Raw genomic sequence first — 14,720 nt, 5'->3', positions numbered from 1 at the left:
CCATTTTAACCATTTTTTTGTTGTTGAAATTTCTCTTAACTGTGAAATCATATAGGGAAGGGTAGTGGCCTGTGATGTAATGACGCTATCATAGATAGGGAGCATTGCTTGTGACGTCCTGCGTGATGTCATATGTTCAAGCTAATAACCACACGTGTCTTTGTTAGTGTTCAAGGTATTTTAAGAAGATTCGTCAGATTTCACAAAAAGTATCTTCGGCATGAGTGATCATAGGAATTTCAGGTAGTTTACAACTTACGCAGAGGGCTACAACGTTTTTATTTTCGAAAGACACATTTCAGTTTCAAGAACATGTCGTTTACATGCGTGGACATACAACCTTGCGGCACTATTTACGTTAACTTTTGGAATCAAAGTTTGCGCTGCACTTTCGCAGATGTTGCTTGAGCTTTACATCGAACGCAGAAAAAGCATTTAGACGGTAGCCAAACGTGTCCCATACTTTTACAAGCACGTATGAAGTCATTATATTCATTACTGTTGCTATGCGGTGCCACAGGTCATCTTCTGGTTTGGTAAAGAAAGGTTCACAGACCGAGTCTTTCACGAACACCTTTAGATAAAAATCACATACTGTGTTAAAAGACGACCTTGGTGCAGTGCGAGATCGTTGCCTGCTTAATTGTAACAGGTGCAGTGACGTACTGTCGAGGAAAATCGCGCCGCGTAATTGCAAATTAATTGCTCGCCTTTTGTTGCTTTGTTGTCGCCATGACTCGACGGGCATTGGATAGTCAACGAGTGACTGCGCAAGCTAGCTAGCTGGCTGCGTAAATGAGATAATACCCGGCAACTACATTTACCGGCAGCTTACAACTGACGCCAAGGCTAACTTTTAGTTTCGATGCTTATGCTAAAATTCAGTCCAAGTTTCTATTTTCATTCTTGTGAAGGATACAACATGTGAAAACAGACATTCTTTTCAAACAGACAGCAGGTTTAAAAACCGCGAAGTTACATTTATATCACGTGTATATTTAAAGAACGATTATGACATATAACTACTTGTAAAATGGGTCTACAGCATATATATAAATTATTGGAAGGACGTCATATTCTGTTGATGGCTTTCCTGGGTTTTATTTTTCCCATTGCACTTTCGGCCTGTATGACATTATCAAGCATCTGATTATTGCCTTTCTTGAAGTAAAATGAGTTTTATACTGCTAACTTATCAAGTGTTGAAATAATCAGAGTAAATGCTGTAATTAGTGTGTTTGACGAAATGTATTTTATTCATATGCCCAAGTACCCGTTGGAATAAAATGCGTAGAAGGAAACGAAACTGAAAATATGGCGTCTCCTGTATTATGAAAAAACAACTAAATTTAATAAAGGGATTGTATGATCAAAGGGATTATAGTTATGAATCACTAAAATTGTGTAGAGAACTACAGATAAGTATTTCTCATACATTTAACGAAAGTAGAATTTGTAATTGCCCAAATACTTCTCTCTTTTTGTCCAGGGACTTTGGCTTCTGTGTCCAGTACTACGTCAACCCACACTTGGTCAGCGGTGGTGTAATGTCTATGGAATGTGTGGTCATGTAATTCAGCTGTTCCTTGAAAAAATATCTTGTAAGCTATCAACATCTGCTATTACCCTGTTGAGAAGGGTTCCAAACAAGGGCGTAAAACGTCAGAAAAGATAGTTATAGCATCTAATTTATGATTTCGTTAACTTATGGACCAAACTTCACAAATTCTTCCCGTAACGCTCACGTGGATTTGTTCAGTTGCATGTATTTACATAGAACTACCCCTGCATATTTAAATGCTGTGAAGAGGTTCTGAAGATTGCGTTGACTACGTGTTATGTACAAAAATGCAAATAAATTACATATAAAATTACTGGAAGGCGTTAATTAAAAATTATTCAAAAATGTTCCTGATGATTACTTATTTTGACGTTTTGTTTAGCTTGCAGCTCTCTACACCGTCACTCCACGTCGTAATTAGCTACACATATTTCCCTTGCAAGCACATAGTTCTGTGTAAATTCTGTCCTTGACCGAAACTATAAATTTCGTAATTTTTTCACAGTTCTCATCGACGTTGAACTTAAAAGTGCCGGCCTCATTAACTGCCTCTAGGTTTCTTTTTGTAGTTTATCCATAGAGTTCTCTTTCACACCAAGTTGTTAATCATTTCTCTGCAACATCCACCAGTCGCTTCCTAAGTCTCTCAAGAACGTATGTTCCTTGGTCAGTTCCAGTTTCAGAGCCTCATCTCTGAAGTGTTCGGAGATGCGAGCCATATATCATGTGAAACCAATTCTTTCCGCATTTTGTGCCCATTATTAGGTTCCGCTTTATTTCCTACAGGTGTTGGTTCTTTGTTCTTCTCAAGCCATCGGAAGAGTCACGTAATTGTTGACACAAACTTTTATATATCTGTTCCTGGTGCTGCCAGAAATAATACATATAATATTGCAGTTTGCTAAATAGTGTATTTGTATGGAACAGTTGATACACACAGTAACGGAAAAAGAATCACAACAGCAAGAAGGAATTACACGCCATAAACGGAAGTTGGTAAGCGTGTGTCTACATATGATACAGGGCTGTTTTCAAATTTCGCGCCAGTCGCATAAGAGTGACGCTAGTAGCTCCATCATGAAGATGCAAATCAGGTCTTCTTTAAATCTGCGCTGTAGTGGTTGTGAGTGTTACTTATCTTTGAGATTAGACGCGATGAGTTGACGTTAATCGAGAATGCCTTCAAGGCGATAAAAATGCCATTGTCACCACCTCACTAAGTGTGAACGAGGTCGTGTAATACGGCTACGACAAGCTGGATGTTCCTTCTGAGATAGTGCAGAAAGAATTGGCAGGAATGTAACCACTGTACATAAGTGCGGCAGCGGTGGTCACGAGAAGGAACGCTCGCAGAAAGACAGGGCTCCGGTCGCTCAAGTGGCAGTACCGAAGGGAAGATCATCGTGTTCGCCGTATGGCACTGGACCATCGTAACTATGTCTAAAGAATCAATCTGAGCCGCACTTGGCACCACCGTGACACAACGGACTCTTACGATTCGGTTACTTCAAGGACAGCTCTGAGCCAATCGACCTGTTACGTGCATTCCACAGACAACAAATCGCCACCGTTTGCGACTTCAGTGAAGTCAAGCGGCAGCTCACTGGAGAGCAGGGTGGAGGTCTGTTTTCCGATGAAAGCTGATTCTTACTGGGTGCCAGTATACACCTGGAGTTATGGTCAGTAGTGTGATTTCGTGCGTCAGTAGTAGCACTCTCGTGCTTGTCCCACGCACCCTGACTGTAAAATTGTTCGCCAGTCTCGTGGTAGGACCTGTTGGGCTGCAATTCATGAACAGCTTTACAGAGGGTGTTTTTGAATATCGTGACGCTTCCACACATACAGCTGCTGTAACCCAACATTCTTCACAGAGTGTCGACAAGTTGTCTTGGTCTGCTCGATCACCAGATCTGTCTCCAATGGAGCTCGTATGGGACATGATCGGACGACAACTACAGCGTCATCAACAAACAGTATGAACCGTACCTGTATTGACCGACAAAATGCGATGGACTCGGAGTTCTGTTCCACAAACTGACAGTAAAACACAATGCATGTACGTTTACATGCTTGCATTTAACATTCTGACTGTTAAACCGTTATAAACGTACCAGCCTTTCACATTTGCAATGGCCGACTTCGCGTTTCCATTAACCTGTGATCTTGCAATGTTTATTACTTAAATACGTTATCCAGACAAACGTATTTCCAAAATTTCATTAATCTACATGAATTATTTTTTGGTGTTCCGATTTTTTCCGTCAGTATTTGACGATAGGTTAATAGGCCATGCGTGCTACCACGAAGATTAACTGGGTCGCATTAACTGGACTATCTCATTAATGTATTGACTACTTTGCTGGAGGCTGTGTCATTTCAGCATCGAATAGGAATGTGGTTCATGCATAATGGCCTACCAGCACAGTTTTGTCACAATGCGGTCTAACATGTGACGCAGACATTTCAGGACCGCTGGATCCGTCGGGGTTTGTGGGGAAAGGGGGGGGGGGGGGTAAGAGAGGCACACCTTGGCCTGCTCGTTCCCCTGAACTCAATCCACTAGACTTCCGGTTATCGGGACACTTGAAGGAATTGACGTATGCCACGCCAATCATCGATGTGTGGACACTACAGGGTCGCACCTTCAATACGTGTCAGCAGGTACAACAACCGTGTATACTTCAAAGGGTGCGTCATGCGTCATTCTTTAGGCCAGAGGGCAGAGGGGTGAATTGTCATGAATGGACGCTACATTGAACACCTCTTGTAAACACGCCCTTACCGCAGATAGTATACACTCCCGGACCCATGTTCATTGGCCTTATCCCAGAAAGTATGCATTTCTGGACCATGTTTATTGGATTTATTCCAGGAAGTATGCGTATTCGGACCCATAGTTACTGCACTTATTTTTCTTGTTTCGATGAGTACTACCACCGCTCAAATTATTCGACACTTTCTAACCCCCTCTATACGGAGAAAGACAAGTAACTTCCGAATAGTGTTGAAGGAATTCTGGATGTGAGAATTTCGCGATGAACGAGGTGAAACTTACCTAATGATTTCATGGTGCACCTAACAGTCACAATAAGCAGTAAATGATGCGAGCTGATAACTATCACTAGCAACGACGCCTAACTGGCGAAGTTCAACAACATTCTGTTTTGAACCATTATCTGCATCCGGTTCGCAGTGACGATTCTAGGTACTACTGCATGTTGCTAGAGAATCCTATTAGACTTCAGTGTCTCCGACGAGATTCAGTGTACGGCTGTGTTAACCGAAGAACAATGAAATTAAATCTACGACAGTATCAACCGAAGGAAAATGAAATTCAGTCTACGCCAGTATCAACCGAAGGTCAGTGAAGTTCAGTCTACGGCTGTATCAACTGAAGGACAGTACATCAGGACTGGCGCCTCACTATGTAAGCGACGTCATAAATGCATTAACAGCAGACTACTGAAGGAAGTATCTTTCTATCAAACGTATCGTGTTTGTTTTTCTCCCAGGCCTTCCACACGCAGGAAAACATTGTCATGGAAAAGTTATTGTTTATCAAGACTAAATATTTTTATATAGTCGTAGTTACCTCGGGACGATGTTTGCACCTCGACATATGTTGCATAAATAAAATTTAATTTACAAGTTTTGGAAGTAATAACGGTTACTGTTTGTGTATATGTACATGTGTATATATATGTGTGTGTGTATGTAGTGTGTGTGTGAGCGTATCTTTGTGTGTGTGTGTGTGTGTAAGTTTGATCACGTCCAAATTACAGAAGTGGGTTGCCCTGTCCCTTCTCTTACTACGATTTCTGGCAATTCGTTACATCTGTAATGCTCTTAAGCGTGTAGCTGACAGTACCATTATGTCGTCAGTTCAAATATTAAGACGTTTATCTTCGTTTTCGATGCTCTGTGCTTATCCCTTATTGTTTAATTCACGAATATTTTTTCAGCAATCGGCTTGCATATTACAGTAGAACTGTGTAATTACAACGATACTTTTGTCAACAGCTGAAAGCTAAGCCTCAATCTGAAACTGAGGTGTAACTGCGAAATAACCGAAATTTCATTAGTAATATAAAGATTAGTGTAGCACCCTTGCTCTGATAGAACACAAAAGTGCTGCTGACGTGTTGCTGTTGCTATAGAAGGTAATCAGAAATAAGTAATTTCCTTAACTACCGATTTCAGTCAACTACTTATTTAGGGGCATACTTCGTTATTTTATTAATTGAGATGATTTTCTACAAGATAACGTAGTTTATCGTGATGTGTCTTTTGGGTAAATGTTCTTGCCGCACCAGATATGTGCTCAACAGATCCCTGAAGAAATATCATTGCGAGAAGACTCGTCGAAAGGTTGCCGCCACGAACAACACCACGAGGAAAGTAGCGAATAGCCGGCCGGCGTGGCCGTGCGGTTCTAGGCGCTTCAGTCTGGAGCCGCGTGACCGCTACGGTCGCAGATTCGAATCCTGCCTCGGGCATGGATGTGTGTGATGTCCTTAGGTTAGTTAGGTTTAAGTAGTTCTAAGTTCTAGGGGACTGATGACCACAGATGTTAAGTCCCATAGTGCTCAGAGCCATTTGAACCATTTTAAGCCCAAAGTAGCGAATAGTTCCGAAAGGATAGACTAAACACAATTTGAGGTGCCGTGTTTGTTGCTGTTAGAAGTAGATTATCTCATCTTGAAATCGGAGTAGATCGTCCCTGTGAGCTAGTGTGGGCAGAAGTCATTCTTGGCAACCGGAATAAAATAATAATTGGATCCTTTTGCCGAACTCCCAATTCAGGTGATACAATTGCTGAAAGGTTCAAAGAAAACTTGAGTACCCGGCTCATACAATTATATAGATGGCGGCGACTTTAATTTACCCTCGATATGTTGGCGAAAATACATTTTTAATTCCGGAGGTACGCAGAAAACATCATCCGAAGTTGTGCTAAACGCATTCTCTCAAAATTATTTAGAGCAGTTGCTTCATGAGCCCACGCGAGTCGTAAATTCGTCTCGAAGCCTGGCAGAAATTCTTATCGTATGTGAAGTATGCGAGCGCCAAGACACAATCAATGCCTTCTCTGCGCAATAGCAATGCAAATAATATCGATGACTGTGCTGAGACAGCGGAGTTACTAAACACAGCCTTCCGAAATTCCTTCACCAAAGCAGACGAAGTAAATATTCCGGAATTCGAGGTAAGAACAGCTGCAAACATGAGTAACTTAGAAATAGATATCCTCGGAGTAGTGAAGTAACTTAAATCACTTAACAAAAGGAAGTCTTCCGGTCCAGACTGTGTACCAAATACGTTCCTTTCAGAGTATGCTGACTAAATAGATCCATGCTTAACAATCGTATAAAACTGTTTGTTCGACGAAAGGTCCGTACCCAAAGACTGGAAAGTTGCACAGGTCACATCAATATTCAAGAAAGGTAGTAGGAATAATCCATTTAATTACAGGCCCATATCATTAATGTCGATATGCAGCAGGATTTTGAAACATATACTGCATTCGAACATTATGAATTACCTCAAAGAAAATGGTCTATTGACACACAGTCAACACGGATTTAAAAAAAACCATCTTTCTTGCAAAACACAGCTATCTCTTTACTGACACGAAGTGATGAGTGCTATTGACAAGGGATTTCAAACTGATTACATATATTTAGATTTGAAGAAGGTTTTTGACACTGAACCGCGCAAGCGGCTTGTCGTGAAATGCATGCTTATGGAATATCGTCTCATTTATGTGGCTGGATTCGTGATTTCCTGTCAGAGACGTCACCATTCGTAGTAATTGACGGAAAGTCGTCCAGTACAGCAGTAGTGATTTCCGTGTTTTTCATTGTAGTGCTATAGACCCTTTGATGTTCCTTATCTATATAAACTGTTTAGGAGATACTCTGAGCAGCCGTCTTAGGTTGTTTGCAGATGATGCTATCGTTTATCGACCATTAAAGTCATCGGAAGATCAAAATAAATTAAAATAAATAGCAAAACGATTTAGAAAAGATATCTATATGGTGAAAAAACTTTGATATTGACCCTAAATAACGAGAAGTGCGAGGTCATTCATATAAGTGCTGACAGGAATGCGTTAAAGTTCCATGACACGATATATCAGTGAAATATAAAGGTGGTAAATTCAACTAAATATCTAGGAATTACAATTACAAACAACTTAAATTGGAAGGAACACATGGAAAATGTTGTGGGGAAGGATAACCAAAGACTGCGTTTTATTTTCAGGACAGTTAGGAAATGTAACTACTAAAGAGATTGCTTACAGTACGCTTGTCCATCCTCTTTTAGAATACTGCTACACGGTGTGGGATCCTTACCAGATAGGACTGAAGGAGTACATCGAGATAGTTCAAAGAAGGCCAGCACTCTTGTATTATCGCGAAACAGGGGAGACAGTGTCTCTGAAATAATGGGGTGAACATCATTAAAACAAAGGTGTTTTTCGTTGTGGCGCGATCTTCTCACGAAATTTCAATCACCAACTCTCTGCTCCGAATGCGTAAATATTTTGTTGACGCCGACGATCATCATAACAAAATAAGAGAAATCAGAGCTCGCACGGAAAGTTATGGGCGTTCGTTTTTTCCAAGCGCTCTGCGGGTTTGGAATAATAGAGGATTATTGTGAAAGTGGTTTGATGAACCCTCTGTCAGGCACTTAAATGTGATTTGCAGAGTATCCATGTAGATGTAGATTTAGATATAAATGGGGAGCCAAATCAACTGTATTAAGAACAACTGCCCAAGCGCTATACTTTTGCACGACGGAATAAGCACTCCCCTGATGGTCCATATCTGTACATTCCAAGGGGCATCCGTTACTGAAACTCTACAACGGAATCAGCACCGGTACTAATGTTCCTCCGTCACAGACATCGACATACTCTCTGGTAGCATGTGAAAGTTTCGTGACTTCGTATCGCCTTCATGACATAATTCGGAGAACAAAGTTATCACACGGTCTACGGAAAACTACTGACGATGAGGACAAATAGTCGTTTAAAGTTTCAGTTTGCTTAACATTCTGACGGGGGCAAGAACTCTGTGAAACATCTTCAAGTGTCCGGTGTTCTGTCGAATATCAGACTCATCCATACACAATATTTCGACAACGTCTCTTATTGTCTTCATGAGGTGCTATGTGAGACTGCTGATATGCCTGTATTTTATATCGTAGAAGCACCACAGGGCTTCGTTCGTCTGATTTCTAATATGAATTTGGATGTTTGAGACGGCGGTTTTTGGGACCTGCACCCGGTTTGAGGGATTGTCCTCTGGTTATCTAACGAAGAGGTTTTGGTCAAATATTTACACCTAATGTCGTCCCTATCCATGGTCTGTTCTATTCGCTCCGTCTGCGGTCCTTTCGTACTACAATTGTCCTGACACATTCTGCTTTCAGTCCGGTGCGCCTAACAGCAGTCTGGCTTCCTGTAGTCGGTACGATGCACCTGGTGCTCCGTTCGTCCCCATGTCCACATTCTGAGTTCCGCTGCGACGAAAAGAAGACCTGAGACTGATTCGTTCCCCATGTCCACGAAGACAGAGCACCAGGTACACCATACCGAGAACAGAATGCCAGATTACGGTCAGCCGCACCGAACCGAAAACAGAACACCTGTAGTGGGACAGCAGACGGAGAGCCTACAACAGGCCGTGCTGGGGGAGGCAGTAAGCACGAACATAAGGAGTGTTCAAATGAAACGGTAAAAGCATTGTAACAGCTAAAACTGAAATGAGCATGTGGCACTTTGGGATAACACAGTGACACTTATAGGCAAAGGAAACAGCCGTCGTCACCTCCTCCTAAGAAATTCAAAGCTGTGCCCTCAGGAGGTAAGGTAATCTTCACCGTCTTTTTCGACGACCCAGATCCGATACTCATCGAATTCCTCGAGCTCCGAAAAACCATTAACAGTGAAGTGTGCTGTGAGACACTCCGTAACCTACGAAAGATCACCAAGAGCAAGCGGTCTAGCTGCTCATGGAGAAGAGATTCTCCCCCACGACAATGCGCATCCACACGTTTCCAGGGTCACATAAGATGAAGCTTGAGCATCCGACCTACAGCCCGGACATGTCTCCTGTGACTTCCACGCGTTTTGTTCGGACGACGAACCGAGGACAAAGTGGAGAACTGGCTGCTGTCACAGGCACAGAAGTTCTGGAAATAAGGACTCATTCAGCTCGTTAAACAGTGAGGTTGTGCTCAGGCCTCTGGTGATTACTTTTGAGTAGATACTTAAATTATACGCACAGTGTTGTTTCGTACCGTTCCAAACCCCTGATAATGGACTCGTTCCACTCGACTAACAGTCTGAGATACACAATGTGATCTAAAGCATTCAGACACACCTAAAAACATACGTTTTTCATATTAGGTGCATTTTGCTGCCACCTACTGCCAAATATTTCATATTAGCGGCCTCAGTAGTCATTAGACATCATGAGAGAGTAGAATGTGGCACTCCACAGAACTCACGGACTTCGGACGAGGTCAAGTGATGGGGAGTCACTTGGGTCATACGTCTGTACATGAGATTTCCACTCTCCTAAACATTCCTACGTCCATTGTTTCCGATCTGTAGTGGAGTGGAGACCTGAAGGGACACGTACAGCACAAAAGCGTACAGGCCGACCTCGTCTGTTGATGACAGAGACCGCCGACAGTTGAAGAGGGTCATAATGTCTAATACTCAGACATCTATCGACACCATCACACAGGAATTCCAGACTGCATCAGGATCCACTGCTAGTACTATGACAGTTAGGCGGAAGGTGAGAAAACTTGGATTTCATGGTCGAGCGGCTGCTCATAAGCTACACCTCACGCGGTAAATGCCGAACGACGCCTCGCTTGGTGTAAGGAGCGTAAACATTGGACGATTGAACAGTGGGAAAACATTGTGTGGAGTGACGAATCACGGTACACCATGTGGCGATCCGATGGCAGAGTGTGGGAATAGCGAGGGCCTGGTGAACGTCATCTGCCAGCGTGTGAAGTGCCAACAGTAAAATTCGGAGGCGGTGGTGTTATGGTGTGGTCGTGTTTTTCATGGAGGGGCTTGCACCCCTTGTTGGTTTGTGTGGCAGTATCAGAGCACAGACGTACATTGATGTTTTAAGCACCTTCTTGCTTCCCACTGTTGAAGAGGAATTCGGGGATGGCGATTGCACCTTTCAACGCGATCGAACACCTGTCCATAATGTACGGCCTGTGGCGGAGTGGTTACACAACAATAGCATCCCTGTAATGGACTGGCCTACACAGAATCCTGACCTGAATCCGGTAGAACACCTTTGGGATGTTTTGGAACGCCGACTTCGTACCAGGCCTCAGCGACCGACATCAATACCTCTCTTCAGTGCAGCACTCCATGAACAATGGGCTGCCATTCCCCAAGAAACCTTCCAGGACCAGTCTGAACGTATGCCTGCGAGAGTGGAAGCTGTCATCAAGGCTAAGGGTGGACCAACTCCAGCATTACCGATGGAGGGCTCCACGAATTTGTAAGTCATTTTCAGCCAGGTGTCCGGATACTTTTGATCATATAGTGTAGCACCTGATGAAGATAGCGAGTCACGTCGTAGAAATTTTGTACATGGATGACACTCATATCTGGCAGGACACCCGACACCTCAAGGTGCCGATATGTCGATGGGAAAGTCTGCAGAATTAAGTTTATAAAAGGTTCACACGTAATTTTCTGCTGTAAATCTTATGACTGTTTCAGAAGACAAGTGCTTTTCCGTCTTCAGAAGTGATTTGGCGTGGTATCTTTCTATTAAATAATTCTTTAGAAACTCAAGATTTTAAACATGGCTGTCTGTGTTCGCGATCTGTGTGTGTGAAATCTTATGGGACTCAACTGCTAAGGTCATCAGTCCCTAAGCTTACACACTACTTAACCTAAATTGTCCTAAGGACAAACACACACACCCATGCCCGAGGGAGGACTCAAACCTCCGCCGGGACCAGCCGCACAGTCCAGGACTGCAGCGCCTCAGACCGCTCGGCTATTCCCGATCGGCAAACATGGCTGAAACAACAAGTGTTGAAAATCTTCACGATAAAGGACTCCTTTGGCACAATTGTTTTATTAATCTCCATTGCAGGATGTAATTTTAAATATTTTACTTCTGATGAAGGTATATTTATATATACCGAAATCTTGGTCAAGAATTTTAATAAATCTTTATCCTGCAACTGTTTTGGCTGTCATCTTTTACCGTGAATTCTTTAGAAGGTATCGAAAGGTTATGAACTCATCAACAAGCCTTTGAAGAAAATTCTGAAAAAAACATTATGCGCCTTCTGATCAGTCGTTGGAGGTAGTTACCTCTTTACCATACGCTTACAAGCGTATCGAAACCACGATGTACAATATGTGTTAAAATCTATATTACACGCAAACCAGTCACATAATGTGACAACCTGTCAGAAGCTTGACTATCCATCTTCTGCTTTGTAGACGTGCAGGAAGAGTGTCAGTGAGGTTCTGGGAGTTACCTACAGGGATGTGGAGTCATTCCGATTCCGGTTGCTGTGGCCAGCTACGCTATGTTTCTCAGTTTGAAGATCCATGGCGCGAACAGCTGAATCGAAGTCATCCCACAGATTCATGATTTGGTTTTAATCCGGATAGTTTGGTAGGCGGGGGAGTATGCTAAACTCATACTAGCGTTCTTCGAACCACGCTTGTAAACTGTCAGCTTTGTAATACTATGCGATGGCCTGATGGTAGATGCCATCTTGCTGAGGAAAAACAGAATGTGTAAATGCATATTTTAGTTCATGCGCTGTACCTTAAAGAATGTCGAGATCACCCAGGGAATATCACGAAAAAATTTTGTCAGACCATAACGCTCCCTCCTCTGGCCTGGACACTTCTGAAGATTACTGCATAGCTGTACACGCAAACAGTCATGTGCCTGATGAGCATAAAAGTCTGAAAAGGCCACCTGGCAGTCCAGCTTCGGCACGACCGTGAAAATTCAAGCCTTCGTCGCTGATGAACAGTAGTCAGCGTGAGAGCATGAAAAAGGTGCCTGCTGCGTAGGCTCATATGCAGCCATCTTCACCGAACGGTCATTGGGGAGGTACTGTTGGTGGTCCCTTGCTTCACGTGGGCGGTCAGTTGCTCAACAGTTGCACGTGCATTTGCCCATGCACATCACTGCAGCTGTCGTGCATTCCTGCCATCTATGATCCGTGGTGCACCAAGGTTCCCTTGGCGCCGGTTTTGGATAGTGCCATTTTGACGTGCACGGTGTACTATAACGAAGGCGGCACGCGAATTGATTACAGGCCTAGCCGTTTTGGAAATCCTTCCGTTCTTGCCCAGAAAGCCAATGAACATGCCCATTTGGACGTCAGATAAATCGCTTCGTTTCCGCATTACAACAACGACTGAACTGTTTTCTGCGTCCGTCCGGCACGCTTATACAGGTTTGTCCATTGATCGTGACCGGGCCAAATATCTCACGAAATAAGCGTCAAACGAAAAAGCTACAAAGAATGAAACTTGTCTAGCTTCAAGGGGAAACCAGATGGCGCTATGGTTTGCCCGCTAGATGGCGTTGCCATAGGTCAAAAGCATATCAACTGCGTTTTTTTTAAACAGAAACCCCCATTTTTTATTACATATTCGTGTAGTACGTAAAGAAATATGAGTGTTTTAGTTGGACCATTTTCTTCGCTTTGTGATAGATGGCGCTGTAATAGTCACAAACATATGGCTCACAATTTAAGACGAACAGTTGGTAACAGGTAGGTTTTTTAAATTAAAATACAGAACGTAGGTACTTTTGAACATTTTATTTCGGCTGTTCCAATGTGATACATTTACCTTTGAGAACTTATTATTTCTGAGAACGCATGCTGTTACAGTGTGATTACCTGTAAATACTACATTAATGCAATAAATGCTCAAAATGATGTCCGTTAACCTCAATGCATTTGGCAATACGTGTAACGACATTCCTCTCAACAGCGAATAGTTCGCCTTCCGTAATGTTCGCACATGCATTGACAATGCGCCGACGTCTGTTGTCAGGCGTTGTCGGTGGGTCACGATGGCAAATATCCTTCGACATTCCCCACAGAAAAAAATCCGGGGATGTCAGGTCCGGTGTACGTGCGGGCGATGGTATGGTGCTTCGACGACCAATCCACCTGTCATGAATTATACTATTCAATACCGCTTCAACCGCACTCGAGCTATGTGCCGGACATCCATCATGTTCGAAGTACATCGCCATTCTGGCATGCAGTGAAACATCTTGTAGTAACATCGGTAGAACATTAGGTAGGAAATCTGCATACATTGCACCATTTAGATTGCCATCGATAAAATGGGGGCCATTTATCCTTCCTCCCATAATGCCGCACCATAAATTAACCCACCAAGGTCGCTGATGTTCCACTTGTCGCAGCCATCGTGGATTTTCCGTTGCCCAGCAGTGCATATTATGCCAGTTTACGTTACCGCTGTTGGTTCAAAAATGGTTCAAATGGCTCTGAGCACTATGGGTCTTAACTTCTGAGGTCATCAGTCCCCTAGAACTTAGAACTACTTAAACCTAACTAACCTAAGGACATCACACACATCCATGCCCGAGGCAGGATTCGAACCTGCGACCGTAGCGGTCGCGCAGTTCTAGACTGTAGCGCCTAGAACCGCTCGGCCGCTCCGGCCGGCCCGCTGTTGGTGATTGACGCTGCGTCGCTAAATAGAACGCGTGCAAAAAGTCTGTCATCGTTGCGTAATTTCTCTTGTGCCCAGTGGCAGAACTGTACACGACGTTCAAAGTCGTCGCCATGCAATTCCTGGTGCATAGAAATATGGTACGGGTGCAGTCGATGTTGATTTAGCATTTTGAACACCGACGTTTTTGAGATTCCCGATTCTCTCGCAATTTGTCTGCTACTGATGTGCGGATTAGCCGCGACAGCAGCTGAAACACCTACTTGTGCATCATCATTTGTTGCAGGTCGTGGTTGACGTTTCACATGTAGCTGAACACTTCCTGTTTCCTTAAATAACGGTCCGGACCCTTGGATGATGTGATCCAGGATACCGAGCAGCATACATAGCACACGCCCGTTAGGCATTTTGATC

This window comes from Schistocerca serialis, chromosome 2 (assembly GCF_023864345.2).
Source record: "Schistocerca serialis cubense isolate TAMUIC-IGC-003099 chromosome 2, iqSchSeri2.2, whole genome shotgun sequence".
NCBI classification, from domain to species: domain Eukaryota; kingdom Metazoa; phylum Arthropoda; class Insecta; order Orthoptera; family Acrididae; genus Schistocerca; species Schistocerca serialis.
Note: the sequence above shows the minus strand (reverse complement) of the source record.